The sequence below is a fragment of the Lissotriton vulgaris genome, chromosome 1_1 (assembly GCF_964263255.1).
Source record: "Lissotriton vulgaris chromosome 1_1, aLisVul1.2, whole genome shotgun sequence".
In the NCBI taxonomy this organism is placed as follows: Eukaryota; Metazoa; Chordata; class Amphibia; order Caudata; family Salamandridae; genus Lissotriton; species Lissotriton vulgaris.
This window is the reverse complement of record NC_141685.1, coordinates 469,836,674-469,854,740: the sequence shown is the minus strand read 5'-3', so window position 1 is coordinate 469,854,740 and position 18,067 is coordinate 469,836,674. Positions and strand designations below refer to the sequence as shown.

Here is an 18,067-nt window from a genome sequence, read left to right as displayed (position 1 = left end):
TGGCAGATTTGCTGTCCTGGAGACCAAGTGGGAGGCAAGGGCACTCAATGTAATTTCACTGTACCTACTGCCTGCACTGGGTATGGAAGCACTGACATCTCTCGGCAAAAAATTGACTGACCTTCCAGTGGGCACATTGGTCCTGGGAGGGGATTATAATATGACCATGGATGACAGTATAAATAGATACTCCCGGTGGGTGGGGACACGTCCTAATGTACACATGAAAGGATTTACTACAGCTATGGGTCTTACTGTTATATGGCGTACAATAAAACCAAATGAAATCCAATACACATACTTTTCTAATGCCCACAAGAGCTCATCCCGTATCGACTATTTTTTAACACACGCAGCCTCCATTGGTAATTTTCAGAACCATCATGTTCTGCTGAGAAGCATCTCAGATCACTCCCCGGTAATAGTCGAACTTACACACTGGGAGCGGCAGCCACAATCCACTATAGTTCTCAACCCATGGTTATTGAAAATTCCGGATAGTAAAACATAACTCTATCACCAAACTTGTAATTATTTCAATTAAAATGTTGGCTCGGTAACATCAGTACCAAATTTTATGGGAAGCCTTTAAAGTGGTCCTAAAGGGCCAACCTATGTCCTTAAAGTGGGATACATCCAGAAAAAGCCTCGTCATTTAGCGCAACTGGAGGATGAGCTTCAACAACTGGAACTAGATAATACCAATATGCCGTCGGAAGACACATTGCACCACCTTACACTAAAAAAAAAATGAGTATAGGATCAAAACAAGGGAACACATGATGGCCAAACACCTTAACATGCAGCATCGATTGTATGAACTGGGAGATAGGGCTGGAAAGACACTGGTCTAACTAGAAAAGAGAGAGCAGGGGGAAAGATAGGTGCCAAGCCTGACCACGTCAAATGGTAGAAGTATAACACATCCCAAGGATATAGCGGATGCTTTCGCGGATCATTTAGAGCAGATTTACTCTCCTTCCACTGCATACACCACAGATGATTCTCACCAATTCCTCTCTGACAGCAATATACCAACTCTCTCGGAGACTGATAAAGTGGCTATGGAGGGTGGCTTGACAGATGAGGAGATCAAAAAGGCCATAAGCCAAATACACTCAGGGAAGGCCATGGGGCCCAATGGGACCAATTAATTTTTTTAAGTAACTGCCTCCCAAGCCGCTCCACATCTGCGAGCCATGTACAATGAAAGTTATGAACAAGGGATACTGCCTAGTGACCAACGTGTGGCGTCCATAGTTGTAATCCGTAAGCTGGGGAAGCCAGATGATAACTGCAGTTCATGCAGGCTGATCTCATTAATCAACGTAGAAGCAAAGATCCTAGCTAAAGTTCTCACCACCAGGCTGGTTACAGTTATCTCATCCTTGGTACACCATAACCAATCTGGGTTTATGCCAGACAGGAATACAGCACTCAACATTCGCCGTCTCAACAATGTGCTGGCACGTAGGAAATTCTTAGAAGAAGACGCAGTAGTGCTGTCTCTAGATGCCTCCATGGCGTTTGATTCTATGGAATGGCTGTATCTATTCGAAGTCTTGGCAAAGATGGGATTTGGTCCGAAATTTTTAGGTTGGATAAAATTACTATACACAGATATACAGGGTCAAGTGAGAGTTAATAACTATACCTCATGGACATTCACACTGCGGAGGGGACACCGTCAGGGCTGTCCTCTATCCCCACTGATATTTTCTCTGATGGTGGAACCGTTGGCCGCCTGGATCCGTCGGGATGTTATGGTGAGGGGCTTGAAATGAGTGGAGGGTCAGGAAGATCGAATATCCCTCCACGCAGATGATATTCTACTATACCCAGCGTGGCATCCTGAACATCTTTACGAACTTTGGGAAATACTCTGGTTATCAAATAAACTGGAGTAAATCGGTACTCTTTATGCTCCGGGGGCCAGTTCTCCATCTCCCACCGAACTGCATGATTGAGGTAGCAGTGGAGGGCTATCGATACCTGGGAATATATGCTACATCTGACCCAACCCTTTTTTATGATCGCCTTTTAGCCCCCCCACTAAACTGGCTAAAAACAGATGTTACACATGGAGGTCCCTGCCCCTGTCTTTGGTAGGTCGAGCATCCCTATTTAAGATGCTGCTCTTCTCCGCTTCTTATATCTTCTCCAGAATTGCCCACACCGAGTTCATGACACGTATTTCTCAGCAGTGGAGAGCGAAGTCCGTACTTTGCTCTGGAACGGCAGGGTCCCCTGCATCGCTACCACAAAATTTACGAAAGGATGGTATGATGGGGGAATAGCCCTCCTAGACCTTAGACTCTACTACTGGGCCTCACAACTGGTGGTGGTAAATCAGTCAGTGGATCTAACGCTATCCCAGTGATCCCGCCTATGTGTTAGATAGATATCAGACTGGGTGATCTGGTTACCTAGGAGCACTATACTCAAAAGTAAAACGAGGGCGATATTTTGGGCCTTTCTCTCACACTGTAGCGATCTGGCACCAGGTAAATTCATGTCTGGGATGGTCCACTGTCCTCACAAAAGCAACACCGCTGTGGTATGCCCAGAGGTTGGGTTCTCTCTGCCATAAACCCGCTTCGATAAGAGGGATACTTTCGGGAATTCTGTGGTCGGAGACCTGATTAACCACTTCGCTGCAGCGGCAATTCTGCCGCAGTGCTAGGGGTAGGGGGGCCGCGCGGCGCTCCCATGCTCGTGACGGAATCAATCCGTCACGTGCCTCGGGCGCGCTGTGCTTGTGACGGCCCAGCCCGCTCAATAGAACGCCCAGCCGTGACAGAACCGCTCCGTCACCAGCACAGCGCGACCGAGGCTGGTGGCGGAGCGGTTCCATCACCAGCATGGGAGGGGTTAAAAAAGGGTCGATCCTAAGCTTTAAGGAGCTCAAGGAAGATTATAAGATGGCATAGGGGAACTGTTTAGATTTATGCAAGTTCGACACGCCCTCACCACAGGCCTGCAAGACCTCACAGATATACCAGAGTCGTCACCGCTGAAAGATCGGCTGCCAGATGGGTCACTACACTCCAAAGCCATCTCATTGACCTATAAAAAATTATGTAAAAACTTGCCAGACACACTACATAAACTTAGAGAGCAGTGGGAGGGAGACTTGGGACCATTGAGGATGAGGACTGGCAGGCAGCTCTGACGTCCCCTAAAGAAGCGGCCATCACCCTCCGCTTCTCCATAGATCATATCTAACAGGAGTGACATTGGCAAAAATAGGGGCCAGAGCTGATGCACTTTGTCTTAGGGGCTGCAGCCAAACAGCTACCTTTTACCACACGATAAGGGAGTGCCCAGAGCTCCTGAGACTATGGGAGGGGGCCACAATCCATATCTAGACTGACTTGGGGAAAGCAATGAATCTCACAACAGGGCTAGGCTGCTTAATATATGGGCGGCAATAGACCTCACAGCGGTGGAGCAGCAACTGGCCACTCTCGGCTATACCCTTGTCAAAAGACAAATAGCCAAGGGAAGGGGGGGGCGGCAAGTTCACCGTCTATCCAGATGTCGGCAAAATACCTTGATAAATGTATGATTGCAGAAAAGGAAGTATTTATAACACGGGGTGCCCAAAGAAGTGGGAAAATGGAACGTATATCGTGGGATTATCTGTATCTTCCGATGGTGGAACTTGAAATGAGAAGAAGTGGAGATTGAGAAGAAGATATTGTGTAAATGTGACTTTTCTTCCCCTTGATATTGTAATGATGTAATATGTGATTGTCGATAATACTGATAGCTAATGTATGCGTAACTACGGATGAAACTAATAAAAAGAAGTTTTTTAAAAAAATTACACCAAAGCTACTGTGAATAGAGGTAAGGAGTTCCTTAATATGAGACCTTATCTACGCTCGTTGGAAGCCCGATATGGACTTTTTCACTCTTGCCTCTTCAAAGTTACTTACAAGAACAGAACCACAACATACGAGGATCAAGTCAAGCTGCAGAGCTTCATTAACTCAGCAAAACAGAATTCATAGACTTTTCTGGAGCTTCGACTTCCCAGACTATTTAATGTTAACATAATCTTATTGTACCTTGTCTTCTTTATTACCATGCTAACTCTTTATTATATAGTTTAAAACTTTAAAATTGTTGTCATAATGTTTTCCCATCATTTCATTGCAATTCCTTGATAATGTATTTTTCTTCTTCCTTGCAGATTTGGTGATGTTTGTGTTCACCTGGTCTACCCGTCACATGTGATGTGGTTCTTCCCCACCTGTTGTTCGGTTTAACCTGGGTGTGTCATCTGTTCCCTGTGGTTTCACCTCCCTCCACCCTTGTATAGTTGTTCTAGGTATGTTTCTTCTTTCTTACCCCTGTATCTCTCCCCCACTTCCTTTTTAATTGTCTTTTACTTTCTTCTTCTTTCCTCTTGGCTTTCTTTCTCTCTCCTTTTCATATTTCATCTCTTTTTTCTTATATGCCTCTTGTATCGCATTTGTTTCTTCATTCATTTTTCTCATCTCCTATTTATTGTATGGTTAATTCATTGTATAGTTGGATACTTACATGGGTTGTTTTTAATTTTATGTTGGTTTATCTAGATGGTGTCTTCTATTCCTTTTTCAGTTTACTTCATGTCTCTGAAAATTGTTTCTTAAAATTTCAGAGGTCTGAACTCTCCCATTAAGAGACAATGGGTTTTAACACATTTGGCTAAATTAAAGGCTGATTTAGCTCTTATATAGGAATCCCATCTTATGGCAAACAATCTATAAAGTTGAAGAGGGGTTGGGTGGGAGAGGTCTTCTTTTCACCAGGAGATGGTAAGTGTAATGGGGTTTTGACTTTTTGTCATAAATTGCTTTCTGTTAAATTGCTCTCTTGGAGTTCTGATGATGAGGGAATGTGGTTGCATACAAAATTGCTGATTGGGAATGCTCAGAGTTCTTTACGATAATTTTATCCTCGTTGGTGATTGCAACCAAGTTGTTGAGCACACAAACTTTTTACTCAAACTATTCAGCAGTACTAGCTTGTCAATGCCTGCAACCCTACCACAAGAGAGTATACTTACTTATCTCCAACCCATCACACTCAATCACTAATAGCTTATTTCTTTCTATCCCACAACATCTCCCAATCCTTAAGAGATGCAGATAATGGCTGTATTCTAATATCTGGTCCTACCCCTATTTCTATTCAATTAGACATCTTACACAAACCTAATATATCCAGGAAATAGCGTTTTAATAATGCTCTTCTCTTAGATCCAAAGTTTACTTCCTCCTTTGTTTCCATTTTCAACAAATATTTTCTGTTTAATCAAATAAATACCCTACCAATTTCTATTATATGGGATGCTTTCAAGGCAGCTGCTCGGGATTTCTGGTAAGTCAAGGCTTCATTCGAGGAATATACTCATAAAAGCACAAACATACATTTAAAATACATCACATTAATTTGTTTTCCTTATTTATACATACTTTTAAAACATTTGTACATACATCAGCAATAAAAGAAAATATTAGGTATACATTTACACAGAGATCCCTTGATACCCTAGTTATATTACATTGGTAGAAATTGCCCTCCGTCTAATAGACCATGCCCACCCCAGATACTTTGCTGTTCCTAGAACAATAGGCATATCAGTGGAGGTGCAAATAATTCGTAGTGCCTCAACACCCCTGGATGTCCCTAGATTTCTACAAACGGGAGCTAACCAAACTCTTCTCGGGTTGGCATAAGCTTTGCACAAGAATAAAAAGTGACCTATACTTTCCTTAATTGCACCACAAACCGGGCAGCACGAAGTAGTTACACTCCTCCACCTACCCGTCAATGATCTCAGAGGGAGAGCACCTGATCTCAACTGGAAGAAAAGCTTCCTATCCCCAGGGCTAGTAATACTGTCCCAGTATAGTTCCAGTATAGGACACAGTTTGATTTCTAAGAAGCGCTGCGCCATTGTATCTGACCTCGTTCTGCTCCAAAGTTTACCATCTAACCAATCCCAATATAAACTCTTGATTATGTTTTTACTTGGAAAGGGTTCCCCAGATGGATTATCCCATAGATTAGACAGGCCGAGGTCACCTAGAGCTGTTCTAAGATTTTTTAACCATACTATTTGGTGAAAGGTATCAGCTTTGATTATGGCAAGGAACCCCTCTGCATATTGCCGTATCTCCGGGGTAGTCCAGAGGCGTCTCCAATAAAGAATCGGGCGCAATTGCGCTCGATCACTAACTGATCTTCTCCCTAAATCAAGACCAAGCGGGATCAGTGGTGTACTCTGGGGGAGACCTGTGATTCCTCTAGGGAACCTATTCTCAGATATTTGCAGAGGGAGAAGCCTATCGAAGCCCCACAGCTCAGCCCCGTATAGGGCAGCCCCAATAGCCTTGGCATCATATACTGCTAGGACTGGTATCATGGGCTTTGATTTTGAATTTTTATGTTCCACCCGGAGTGCCCCCAAAATCTGTTGATGCCTCAGGACCGCCTTTTCCATATGCTGGGACCATTTTAGATTGTTTGCTATCTGCACCCCAAGGTAGGTAAATACAGAAACAACCTTTAGCTCACAGTTATTCAAGAGTATTTTGGGCCGGGGTCTACACTTTGGTGAGAAGGCCATCAGCTTAGTCTTGCCCACGTTAACTTCCAGGCCATGTTCCCCACAGAAGAGAACAAAGATGTTTAAAGCTCGCTGCAAGCCGGCCGGTGTTTTGGAAAAAATCAGAGTATCATTGGCGAACATCAGGATCGGAACCCTGACGCCCGCCAACGAAAGTGCATCGACACTGGCATCCAGCATCCGAGCCACAATTTAGTTAATAAATAGGGAAAAAAGCAGGGGGGCCATAGCACACCCCTGTCGTACTCTGCGTCCAATTGGAAAGTCAGCAGATGATTCGCCATTCGCACCCCACTGGACTTTGGCGAAGTTACGCTCATGTAGCCTCATTATCAGGGTGAGCAACTCAGCTGGAAGGCCTATATCGCTCAGAACCTCCCAGAGCTTTCTCCTTGGGACCAGGTCGAAGGCAGCCCGCAAGTCAAAAAAGGCGACATACAGGCTGCCTTCGCCGAGCACCACCGTCCCCCACTGCAGCAGAGCAAAACGAAACACCTGATCAACTGTGCTTGTTGCCTGCCGGAATCCAGCCTGATATGGGGACAGGGCGTTTTTCTCATCTACCCAATCCATTAGCTTGTTTACCACCATTCTCCCCACCACTTTTTGGATAGTGGCAATCAAGCTTATTGGCCTATAATTGGCCGGGAGGGACCGATCCCCTTTTTTATATATGGGTATAATAGTTGATCCCTTCCATAATTCCGGGACTGCTGTTCCCTTTGCAATTGCGTTTCCTAAAAGAAATATATACCTAACCCACCTCGCCTTATCGTTTATAAAAACATCAGAGGGTATCCCATCTAGACCCGGGGCCCTTCCCCCTTTGGCAGCGCCTATTGCAACTTCAGTTTCTTTGGTGGAAAATAAATTCCCAGTGGGGAATACAGCTGAAACTACCTTCACATCATTAAACTCGGTTGTCTCGGCATATTGCGGTTTGAAATAATCCACCCAGGCACCCTCAGCGACATTATTGTCAGGTTTGTTTGGAACTCCTCCTCTGCCCCACTTAACAATATTCCAGAATAACCTGGAATCCTTAGCCCCTGAGGCCTCCTTTAGTTCAGCCCAGTGATTTTCGCCCCATGTTTTTTTTGCTAGTAGTACACTAGCCTTGTAGTGCTTCCTAGCCTCGCCAATCGCTGCCTTGTCCCTATTCCTAATTGCTCTTCCCAAGCTTAACCTGGCTTCCCTGCACTGGTGGTTAAACCAACTAGCTGGTTTAGGTGGTTTTTTCCTATTTGTGTTGCTGGACCTCAAGAAATGCGGTTTTAAAATGGAAAAGAGCTTGTTGTGTATGTCCGTTATTTCCCCTGAGCCTGGGGTTACAGAATTTGCAGCCTCCATAGCAGCGATTGCAGTATCCACTTCAGAACTTATAAAGTTCATAGACTCTGCATTCGCCAGTACACTCGGCCAGTTGAGTCTGCCCATGTCATTGGCCATAGTAGGCATTAGGCAATTGCTTCATTGAGGATTCCCTGATATGGCCATCCACCAATCATGGGACACACAGAGGGGATTGTGGTCACTTTCCAGTCTACCCTCAATTTTCATGTCACATACCAACTGCCACAAATTAAGGCTACAAAGGACATAGTCCATCCGACTTTGATTATGACCATTGTTGAATGTGCAGGCACCTTCCCTATCGCCCTTCGTCCTCCCATTTAGGGCTCTCAACCCATGTTCCAAGCAAATGGCGTTCAGTTGTAATATATCTTTCGTCCACCGCTTAACAGGAGCCAGATGTAAAGTCGGAACACCCCATTGTGTATCCTCTTCATGCCCTAGGGGATCGTCCGAACTATCCAATGGTTCGAAGGTCCTATTTAGGTCTCCAGCTACTACAACTTTGTTACCCAGAGACTGCGATTCCAGGGAGGTGGACAAGGCCTATAGAATGGGTGAACTCCAGTGGTACTACCCCTCGCATAGATGTTATATATATCTATCCCTCCCTGCTTTTCTGAGGTTATTCTTATCATTTGGATGTCTTTACAACCCAGATCCACCACTTTGATTGTTATCTGAAGGCATTGCCTTACCCAAATAGTTAGGCCTCCCATTGGCCGGCCCCTAGAACCTCTATTGGCCAGAATTGAGAAATTTAAATAGCCAGGAAGAAATATAGGGTCGCAAGCCCATGTCTCCTGGAATAAACAGACTTCAAAGCAGTTGACAAAATCAATCCAGTTTTGGGACATCAGCTTGCTATTCAGCCCCGCGATGTTCCATGAGAGAAACTTCCCTAGACTGGGGCCGTCCATAGGTATCGCTCCTACACAGGACACCCCAGAGTTGTTTACTAAAGTTCCGTCACGCCCCTCCCCCCTCCCTCGGGTGGTATCCTCTATGTTATGATCAGCCTCCTGGGTGTCCACAATGCTAAGTGTAATTAATACCTCCTTTTCAGAGTCCTCGGAAGTAGGAATACACTCCCCACAGGTTTCATCCAAAATCACAGTCTCCCAACCAGTTCTCGTTTCATTTGATTCCACATTTCTGGACAAAACAGTTAACACAGGCTTCCCACATATCTCCCTACGAGACATACCTTCCCTGTTGTTCTGGCAATAATCAGAATTGGGTCAATGGACCCACCCTAGATCGTTCATTACTTCAAAATGATTATACATTGGTCCGTTATAGAAGTTGCCCCGTTGAGAGGGTACAGTGAAAGGAACAAACCCTGGGGAGGGGAAATTATTAAAACAACCTGTTTCACTGGTCATTCCAAATTGAACACCTGTTGGTCTTGGGTAAAAGAATGTGAGATCAACAACACCGATTCCACCACTGCTTGTGCCCCAATTTTGCTTCGTAATCAAACGTGTCACCCTAGGATCTTGAAAGTTAACAACTAAACACCCCCCCCCCAGGTTCTTAGGAGTACAACCTATCCAATCTGTCCTTCTCACTCCAATAATCAGCCCGTCCACTTCCCCGGGCAGTGGTCTATTTGCCTTCAACCAGTGCATTACCTTGTTCTTTAGCATCTGGAAGGATTCTCTTTGCCCGGCCAACAGAGGTGGTACATTAGTGAGAACAACCACGAAGGGATAGGAATCCGGGGTAAGATTCATAGGAGGTATCCTACGGGTGCTTTCATCGGGAGGGTGTTGGGCCGGCTTAATGTCAGGAGCAGCAGGACGTGATGTTGAAATACTTGGTAGTGGCTGGGAACTACTCAATACAGTGCTATTGGTATTGGAACTGTCTTTGTTATCCCGAACTGGAACGCCAGAACAGGGTTTAAAACTGCTTGATATGGGTTGGGAACCATCAAATACAGGGTTACCACTTTTGGAACTCTCTTTATTACCCATAGCCACAGTATCAGGCAGCTTGGTTTGTTTGGTGGTATTACTACTTGGGCGGTCCAACAAATCTAAGTTAGTCTTAGGGATTTGACCCTTCGACTGAGGCTTGCTAGCAATGCTGACTATGGGGGGAGGGGGCACTGCGATTGACACACCATTAGCCTGGCCATTTGGTTTCAGAGAATTGGTGCTTTCCCCAGTCCTAGGGTGGGACTTAATTAGGGCTTTGGTGGAAAAAAAGTTATCTAGAGTTGCCTGCTCAAAATGATCTAGCCGATCAGCTAATTTTTTAACTCGTTCCTCGATAGGAATCAGGAGAGACCTCATCAGCCTCTCCAACTCGAGAAGCAGAACTGGATCAGAAGATAATGTCTCAGCTGATCCCATCGCTGAAGGGACATTCGTGATAGATACAGGACTAACCGAAACAACTCCGTCCTTAGTAGTCTCTTCCCCACCAGAGCCAGCCCCAGTAGGCTTACAGGAAGGACGCAGGGATACTCCAAACTTCCTTATTTTTTTCGGATGTTTGGGAAGATAACACTTCTTCGGGGCAGAACTTCTTTTCCTTTTAATACTTGGTTTGGTTTTATCTGCGTGAGCTGACACACTCGATTGGGCAGTGGTCACCTGCCCTAAAAGTAAGCCAGTTGGTGTTAAGGGCGAGGTGGAAGGCAAAATGGGCACACTCGGTTGGACAGTAGTCACCTGCCCTGTAGATAAGCTAGTTGATATTGGGGGCGAGGTGGGAGGCAAAATGGGCACGACGTGGCCCACAGACGAGCCAGCCAACAGCTCTGGTGAAGGGGGAAAGGCATAAGGCGTTTCCAGTACAACTGGCAGGGTTAGAGATGACAGGGGAGGAACCAATGCCAATGCAGGGAAACCCTGGGGTGGCCGTTTCTCCAAGGGAATTTTAAGGAGTTCAATAGATAACCTACGCTTGGCGCGCCTCTCCGCCAAAGCGATTTCTTTGTAAATATCTTGGGTTACCCGACTGAAGTATTTGTCTAGAGGACCCAAGATAGCTAGCCCCGCCTCGGCCTGAGTGGGGAATTGAGCAGTGGTGTTTGAAATAGAAGACACACTTCGCAGCCAACAAGCTATAAGATTAACAATACTATATAAGCAAACACCAGGGATCTCTTGAACCTGGGAACGTACTGTATCATGTGGATAAAAGGCACAATGTTAGAGGGTGGGCCCAGCCCATCCTCCTTCGGCCCCTGGTGGCCACAGCCGGTCCAGCCCTTGTCCCGGGCTTCTCCCGGCGCACTCCCACGCGCTCCCGCGCAGCGGTAGACTGTTCTTGCTAAGTAGGGTGTGGAGAGGGCAGGGGGCGTGTCAGGCAGGGAGAGCGGACCAGGTGACTCGAATTGGTCTCCACAGGGACTCCTGGGATACGGAGTCCCTGTTAACGCTCGCAGCCCTGCAACAGTCCGTGCCTCAGCCCTCGCACTCCACAAGTCCTGGCAGTTCTCCTCCTCAAACCACGAAGCGGGACCCGCTGCGGGTCCGGCGAGCGGTCAACAGCGGCAACAGCGGCCCCGGTAACTCAGCAGGTAATAAAGCAATGGGCAGCAACCACAACGCCAAACGGACACAAAGGATTCCCACAGTGGCTCCAGGTATACCCGCCTTTCAGTGTTCGAGGGCGGGGGGCGTGTCAGGCAGGGAGAGCAGACCAGGTGACTCGAATTGGTCTCCACAGGGACTCCTGAGATACGGAGTCCCTGTTAACGCTCGCAGCCCTGCAACAGTCCGTGCCTCAGCCCTCGCACTCCACAAGTCCTGACAGTTCATATCCTCAAACCGCGAAGCGGGACCCGCGCAGCGGGTCCGGCGCAGCGGGTCCGGCGAGCGGTCAATAGAGGCAACAGCGGCCCCGGTAACTCAGCAGGTAATAAAGCAATGGGCAGCAACCACAACGCCAAACGGACACAAAGGATTCCTCGGGATTTCATTATCGGCTTTGTTTAAAAAAAAAAAATCTTCACATAAATTAACAAAAGACCTCTTAATTAGGATAAAACGATTGAAGCATTCCTATGATTCTTCCAAATCAAAAAAATCTTTAACTGAACTTATGTATGCTAGGTTTCAATGTAATTAATAGTCGACACCTCAACCTCTTTGTTAAAATCCAGTCGAAAGTTTTATGATGATCAGAACAAAGTGGGGAAAATATTAGCTACCTATTTGAAAGTTAAACATAATATGCCTAACATAGAGTCAATTATGGATGAACAACAAACGTTGAAATTTAAGGATGCTGATATTTTGAATGAATTCCTTACCTTTTACAAAACATTATACACGTCAGACAATCCTTCCTCAGAAGTCCACATTTCTCAGTTTCTTTCTGGCATTCAACACTCCTCTGATACTCTAATCGATTTTACCCCCTTAGAATCTGACTTATCACAAAAAGCTGGCCTATAGATACACAAAAAACATCAAGCCCCAGGCCAGATGGCTTTACTGTTGAGTTTTATTTTTTTGCATTTTGCATAATAACTTCTACGCAAACTGCATGACCTCTTAAACTCTTTCTACACTCCATCAGATCCTCTGGTTCTTTTGCAGATGCCCTAGTTTGCCTTATTCCTAAAAAAGGGAAGGATCTACGATATTGTAAAAATTATAGACCTATTTTGTTAGTAACTATGGATTACAAATTTCTTCCTAAGGCCCTGGCCATGCGTCTGGAATCCCACTTACCCCAATTATTAGGTGCAGAACAATCTGGATTTGTTAAAGCCGTCTTACCACAGATAACACTCAATTTTTTTAATATTATAGCCAAATCCTCCCATTTACCTCATTCATTGGCAGCTATAGGCTGAGGCGTGGAAAAAACGTTTGATCGAGTTGAATGGCCCTATCTTTTTCAAACACTTAAATGGTTTGGTTTTGGCCAAAACATAATTTTGTTAATTTCCATTCTTTACTCACAACCACAGGAAATGGCAACATCTCCTCATACTTTAATTTAGGCAGAGGTGTTCGTCAGGGTTGCCCATTATCTCCCTTCTTTTTTAATTTACCCTTTGGTATCTAGAATTCGTCTAAACCAAAATATACATGGATTTGATTTCAAGGACAACAAATTAAGGGTCCGATTAGGATGGCGGACGGATTGCCCCCGCCTGGCTGGCGGTAGCAACCGCCAGCCCGGCGGGGGCAATCGGTCCGCCATCCTCCCTGAAATGAACCCCTGCCACATTAGGATGGCTGGGGGGTCCGCTTCGGATGGGAAGACTGTCCGCCGCTTTTCCACCGCGGTCGCCTTGCGACTGTGGCGGAAAAGGTCTAATATGGTGGCGGTGTTTATCAGACACCGCCAGCCATATTAGGATGGGCTTTGGGGAATGCCTTTCGGTGGCGAAAGGCATATGGTCTTTGCTTTGGGGGCCCTGTTGTGGGCCCCCAGGGTGAAGGGGGGGTGCACATGGGTGGTACCTATGGTACCCCCCTGCGTTTAAAAGTAGAACATGGCAGGCACTGCACGGTGCCTGTCATGTTGTGCTTTGAAACGCACAACATGCATTTTTTAGCATTGCGGCGGGCGCTGCTTTTAGCATCGCCCGCCGCAATGTTAAAAATGCGGGATGCACCCGCCACTGTGGGGGGTGTATCCTAATTCGGCGCATGGGACTCCACCTTTAAGGTGGATGGTACCTTGCCACGACAGGATGGCGGACGAACAAAGACCGTCCGCCATCCTAATCGGCTCCTAGGTTAGCAGCATACGCTGATGACGTGTTATTATTTATTTCACAGCAACTATCCTCTATCCCTGCCTTTCTACAAGAAGTCAAATCCTTTACCTCTGTGTCCGGATATAAACTAGACAAAGATACATGTGAAACAATGCCTTTAACTAAGTATACTTTCAAAGAGGATTTTGCTGATTTCAACTTTGCTTGGAATCCTAATCACATAAGATATTTAGGTTTATACTTCACCCCCTCCATACCAATAACACTCTCTTTATGTATGAGCAAATGTATACAAAGAATCTCCACACTGACTGCTAAATGGTATGCCTTATACTTATCTTGGTGGGGTCCTCTGGACACTGTAAAAATAATGATAACCCCCATAGTACTCTACACAATATGTAATATTCCAGTGTCCATTCCTTCAAAAGTTTATAAGAAGATAAACTCAGTGTTATCTTCATTTCTTTGGAACAAGAAATCTTGCATGTCCATATTAAAGTTATCAAGACCAAAATCAGAGGGTGGAGTAAATTTTCCTGATTTTTTGACGTACCAAAAATAGTTTTTACTCCACCATTCTTCAAGATGGCTCTCAGAGTCTCTGTTAAATTGTCCTTTGTGGGTGAAACTTGAACATTCTTTTCTCTACCGTTACTCATTTCAAGAGTATTTATCCTTTACCCGCAGACCTCAATCTATATCTACCCCTATACTTAAATACACTTCCGACTAGTTTAGACTCTTTTCTTAGCTCCACATTATGGCATAATAAGATGGTATTGATACTTGGCAAGCCTTTGTACTGGAAATCTTGGAAACAAAATGGTTTAATTAGGATGTATCAGCTTTTTGTTCAAGATGAGGTCATGCCTTTTGCACAAGCTAGGCAGCTCTTCAATCTTCCTACTTCCTTTCAGTCTATATACAAACTTCTACTGCACACTCTCCAGATTGCTTACCCTCAACTTTTAACCCTTAATATTAGCATTTCCTCTCCTGTGAATGGAATACATGATTTTCTTTGCAGCTATCCCAAAGCTTCTCTTATATGTACATTTTTACGCACCTCGAACAATGATAGAGAAAAAACTAAAGTAGAGCCTCCTGGGAGTAGGATTTAGAGGTGTATTGGTCTACATCCGTATGGAACAAAATATGGACTAAAATCAGGAAATCTTCTAGAGCAGATAACACCACACAAACACTCTTTTTTATTTATAACAGACTTCTGCTATGCCTGGTAATCTTAAGTAAAAGACATACTAGCCTTCCTGATACTTGCTGGACTTGCACCTCACCACTTGCTGATTTAAACCATCTACTTTTCACATGCTCGCATGTTCATAAATTTTGGAAGAACGTTTGGTCTCTAATTAACTTAATCTTTTGTTCCAGAATCCCTTTCTCTAACACACATCTATTTCTAGGGAGTTTATCTCCAGCTTGGTGACTCTAATTTCAATACAAAGATTATAGACCTTTTCCTGGCAGTTGCTTTCCAGCAAATAACCAAAAATTGGAAGGATTTCACCAATTTTCTTTATTAATCTTGGTGGTATGCCATTTGTTATAACCACAGACTAGATACAGCCTTTGTACACCCTATTCATATGGCCTCGAAACATTTACGTTCATAGATGCTAGTGCCAAGCGCTCTTTTTCCCTAACCCCTATTCAACAAAAAGTTTCTCAACCTCCCTGACATTCCACATGTTCATTATGCATCAACCTGTTCATATTAATAGCATTCATGAATCTTCTGTATGACATTTATCATTTTGTGGGATACACCATTTTAACCCTTTATTTGTTATTTTTCTCTTTTCACTTCTTATATTATTCTTCAAGCCATGTTATTCTAATGTTTACATCTTACAATGTTGTTTTCTGCATTTTAACTTAATTTTTTCCGTGAATTTTTATTGTTTGACTATATTATGTACCTTTATATAAAAAATTTTCAATAAACTTACTTTTGTACTTAAAAAATTTAAAGGTTAAGAATGATTCCCTAGTTACATTATTCAGGGTCATACCTATAAATCAGGCTATGTTTCAAGACTTTGGCCATGATCGTGATCTAGTCGTGGCAGTAGTTACCGCATGCCATAGAAAATAATGCATGCATTTACAGTCCCGTCTGACCACAAGTTAAAAATAACGATTGGTAATCGCATGTTCTAAATACTTCACATCTGTAGTCCACATGCACAATTTATAAAATGTGCTGTTTACAGCATTAGACAGCCGGTAAAATCTCCTCCTGGACCAATGGTATATAGAACCCCCCCAATATATCAACCAACACTTGCACTTGACAATCAAGTCGTACCGGGAACCTTATAGTGCAGCAGCTGTTCAAAACCAGGAGTGGTGGAGGTCCTACTTACACCAAGATACCATGCCAAAGGCAATTATGATGTTTTGAACAGAGGCAACATCCTGTGCTTATTTACTCACAAACCATCTTTGGAGTATATAGGCTCGACAGATGTTGCCTGGGTTAAATTCCAAAGCCTTGCAGGCGACTTCCACAACGAATCTACAGTGGCCGGTCTATATCAACAGTTACAACAGACGGCAATGCTGTGTGAAGCCAATCAATTGGCAGACTGGGGTATTGAGATTAGGCACTTACCTCAAGATCAATCAATCAGTCAATAAATCTTTAAATACTTACTCCATCTTAAAATGTGCTGATGATAACCACATTGGTAACAATATTATCAGCACTCTCTCCCAGCATAAACTACTGAGGATCACCTGCTCAACTAATCAGAGAAGAGTCTTTACTAGCAAACAGGACACTAACAACCAACTTGGACATCAGGCTGAATGTGGCCATCATTCGGCCCGACGGCACCTTGAAGTCCCTTAGAGGCAACATAGACCATATATTGAACGAGCAAAATAATGACATAACGATCATTTCTTGGAATGTGGCTGGCCTTCACAAATTGATTAAAAACGACTCGGCCCTAGATTACCTTCAAAGCAGCAATATAATCTGTCTCCAGGAGACATGGGCAACGTCTGCTACAGCTCTTTCCGGGTACATTGAAATCCATGTCTCGGCTTCAAAACGTAATATTTTTGGGCGGCCAATGGGCGGCCTCTCTGTTTACATCAAGCATTCCAGAACGTTGGAAGTAACCTCACTCGCATCTCCCTCACCTGGAATTCAAGTATTACTCATCAATGGGATAAAAAATCACTACAAACCATTTCGATTGCTATTATTCAACTGGTATGTCAATCCTGCTTTGCATCAGAGAAACCAAGCACTCGACGATCAGGCAGCCATCATTGGAGATCTTCTCATCAAATATCCTTATCATAATCCACTTATAGTTGGGGATTTTAATAATAGATCGCTTGACAAGACTGAAAAGGACCATAAACAACCTATAGAGGTCGCTGTACTACAAGCCTTATTTGACGCCTGTTCTATATCATCCGCTCATAATCTCAAGAAAGCAAAAGATCAGACATGGGCCCCGCTTCCAACATAGAGGAACATCTCTACAATCGATTATCTATTAATCGGCAGAACACTAACTTCACATCTGAATGACTTTGACATTGACAATTGATCAAGAGCGACCACAGGGCCCTTAGAGCATCTTTCAGTCTTTCCTCTGCTGTATCTTGCAAATTCATACCTGTAGGCGAATCTACGGGCAAAGAATGTGATAAAGTCCCGCATAGGATAAAATGGACCACTGATCTCGGTACATAATTGTCCGCATGGACAACTAAAAATGAACAGTTAATAACTGCTTTTGGTTCGCAAGCCCTCTTAGACCACTGGCCCACTCTCCTGATGGACCTGCATTGGGCGCTGGGGAGAACATTGGATGCTCAACAAAAACAGGGGCCTAACGATTTAAACCAGCACCCAAATAAGGAAGAGCCAGAAAGTAAATGAAAGTGCCAAAATCCCCCAAATGCAAAACAAAGAGGGGAAAAAGCGTTGCAGGGCGCCGTAACTGGGTCACTTCGAGCTGTCTATAAGAAACGCTCATGGGAGCAACGTACTAAACGAATAGAGGATGCCTGGCTTAAAATGTTCTCCCTTCTTAAGGATAAAAATCCAGCTCCATTTTGGAAATATATTACCCAATTCAGTAATGGTGGCCAGTCAAAGGAGAATGGTGTACCTGAGAATCTGTTGGGTGAATCATGTTAATCAGCTCTAGAGCAGTGGGACAGGGGAGCTGTCAGCCCTCTACTTGCCTCAAGCACCAAAGCATGAAAACATCCAGGGTTCAGACATCTCTGAAGTCGAAATGATCAAGATCATTAGTCGCATGAGGATTAATGGTGCGCCAGGGCCAAATGGAATACCCGATACAGTTTTTAGATCAAATCGATCCTTTTGGGCAGAGCTC

At 44.4% G+C, this 18,067-nt stretch overlaps 1 protein-coding gene across 1 annotated transcript in view; it reads right to left on the bottom strand.

The window, feature by feature from the left end:
• LOC147747364 (interleukin-12 receptor subunit beta-2-like) overlaps positions 1 to 18,067 on the bottom strand; it is a 710,479-nt gene that overhangs the window by 489,554 nt on the left and 202,858 nt on the right. The window lies entirely within an intron of this gene.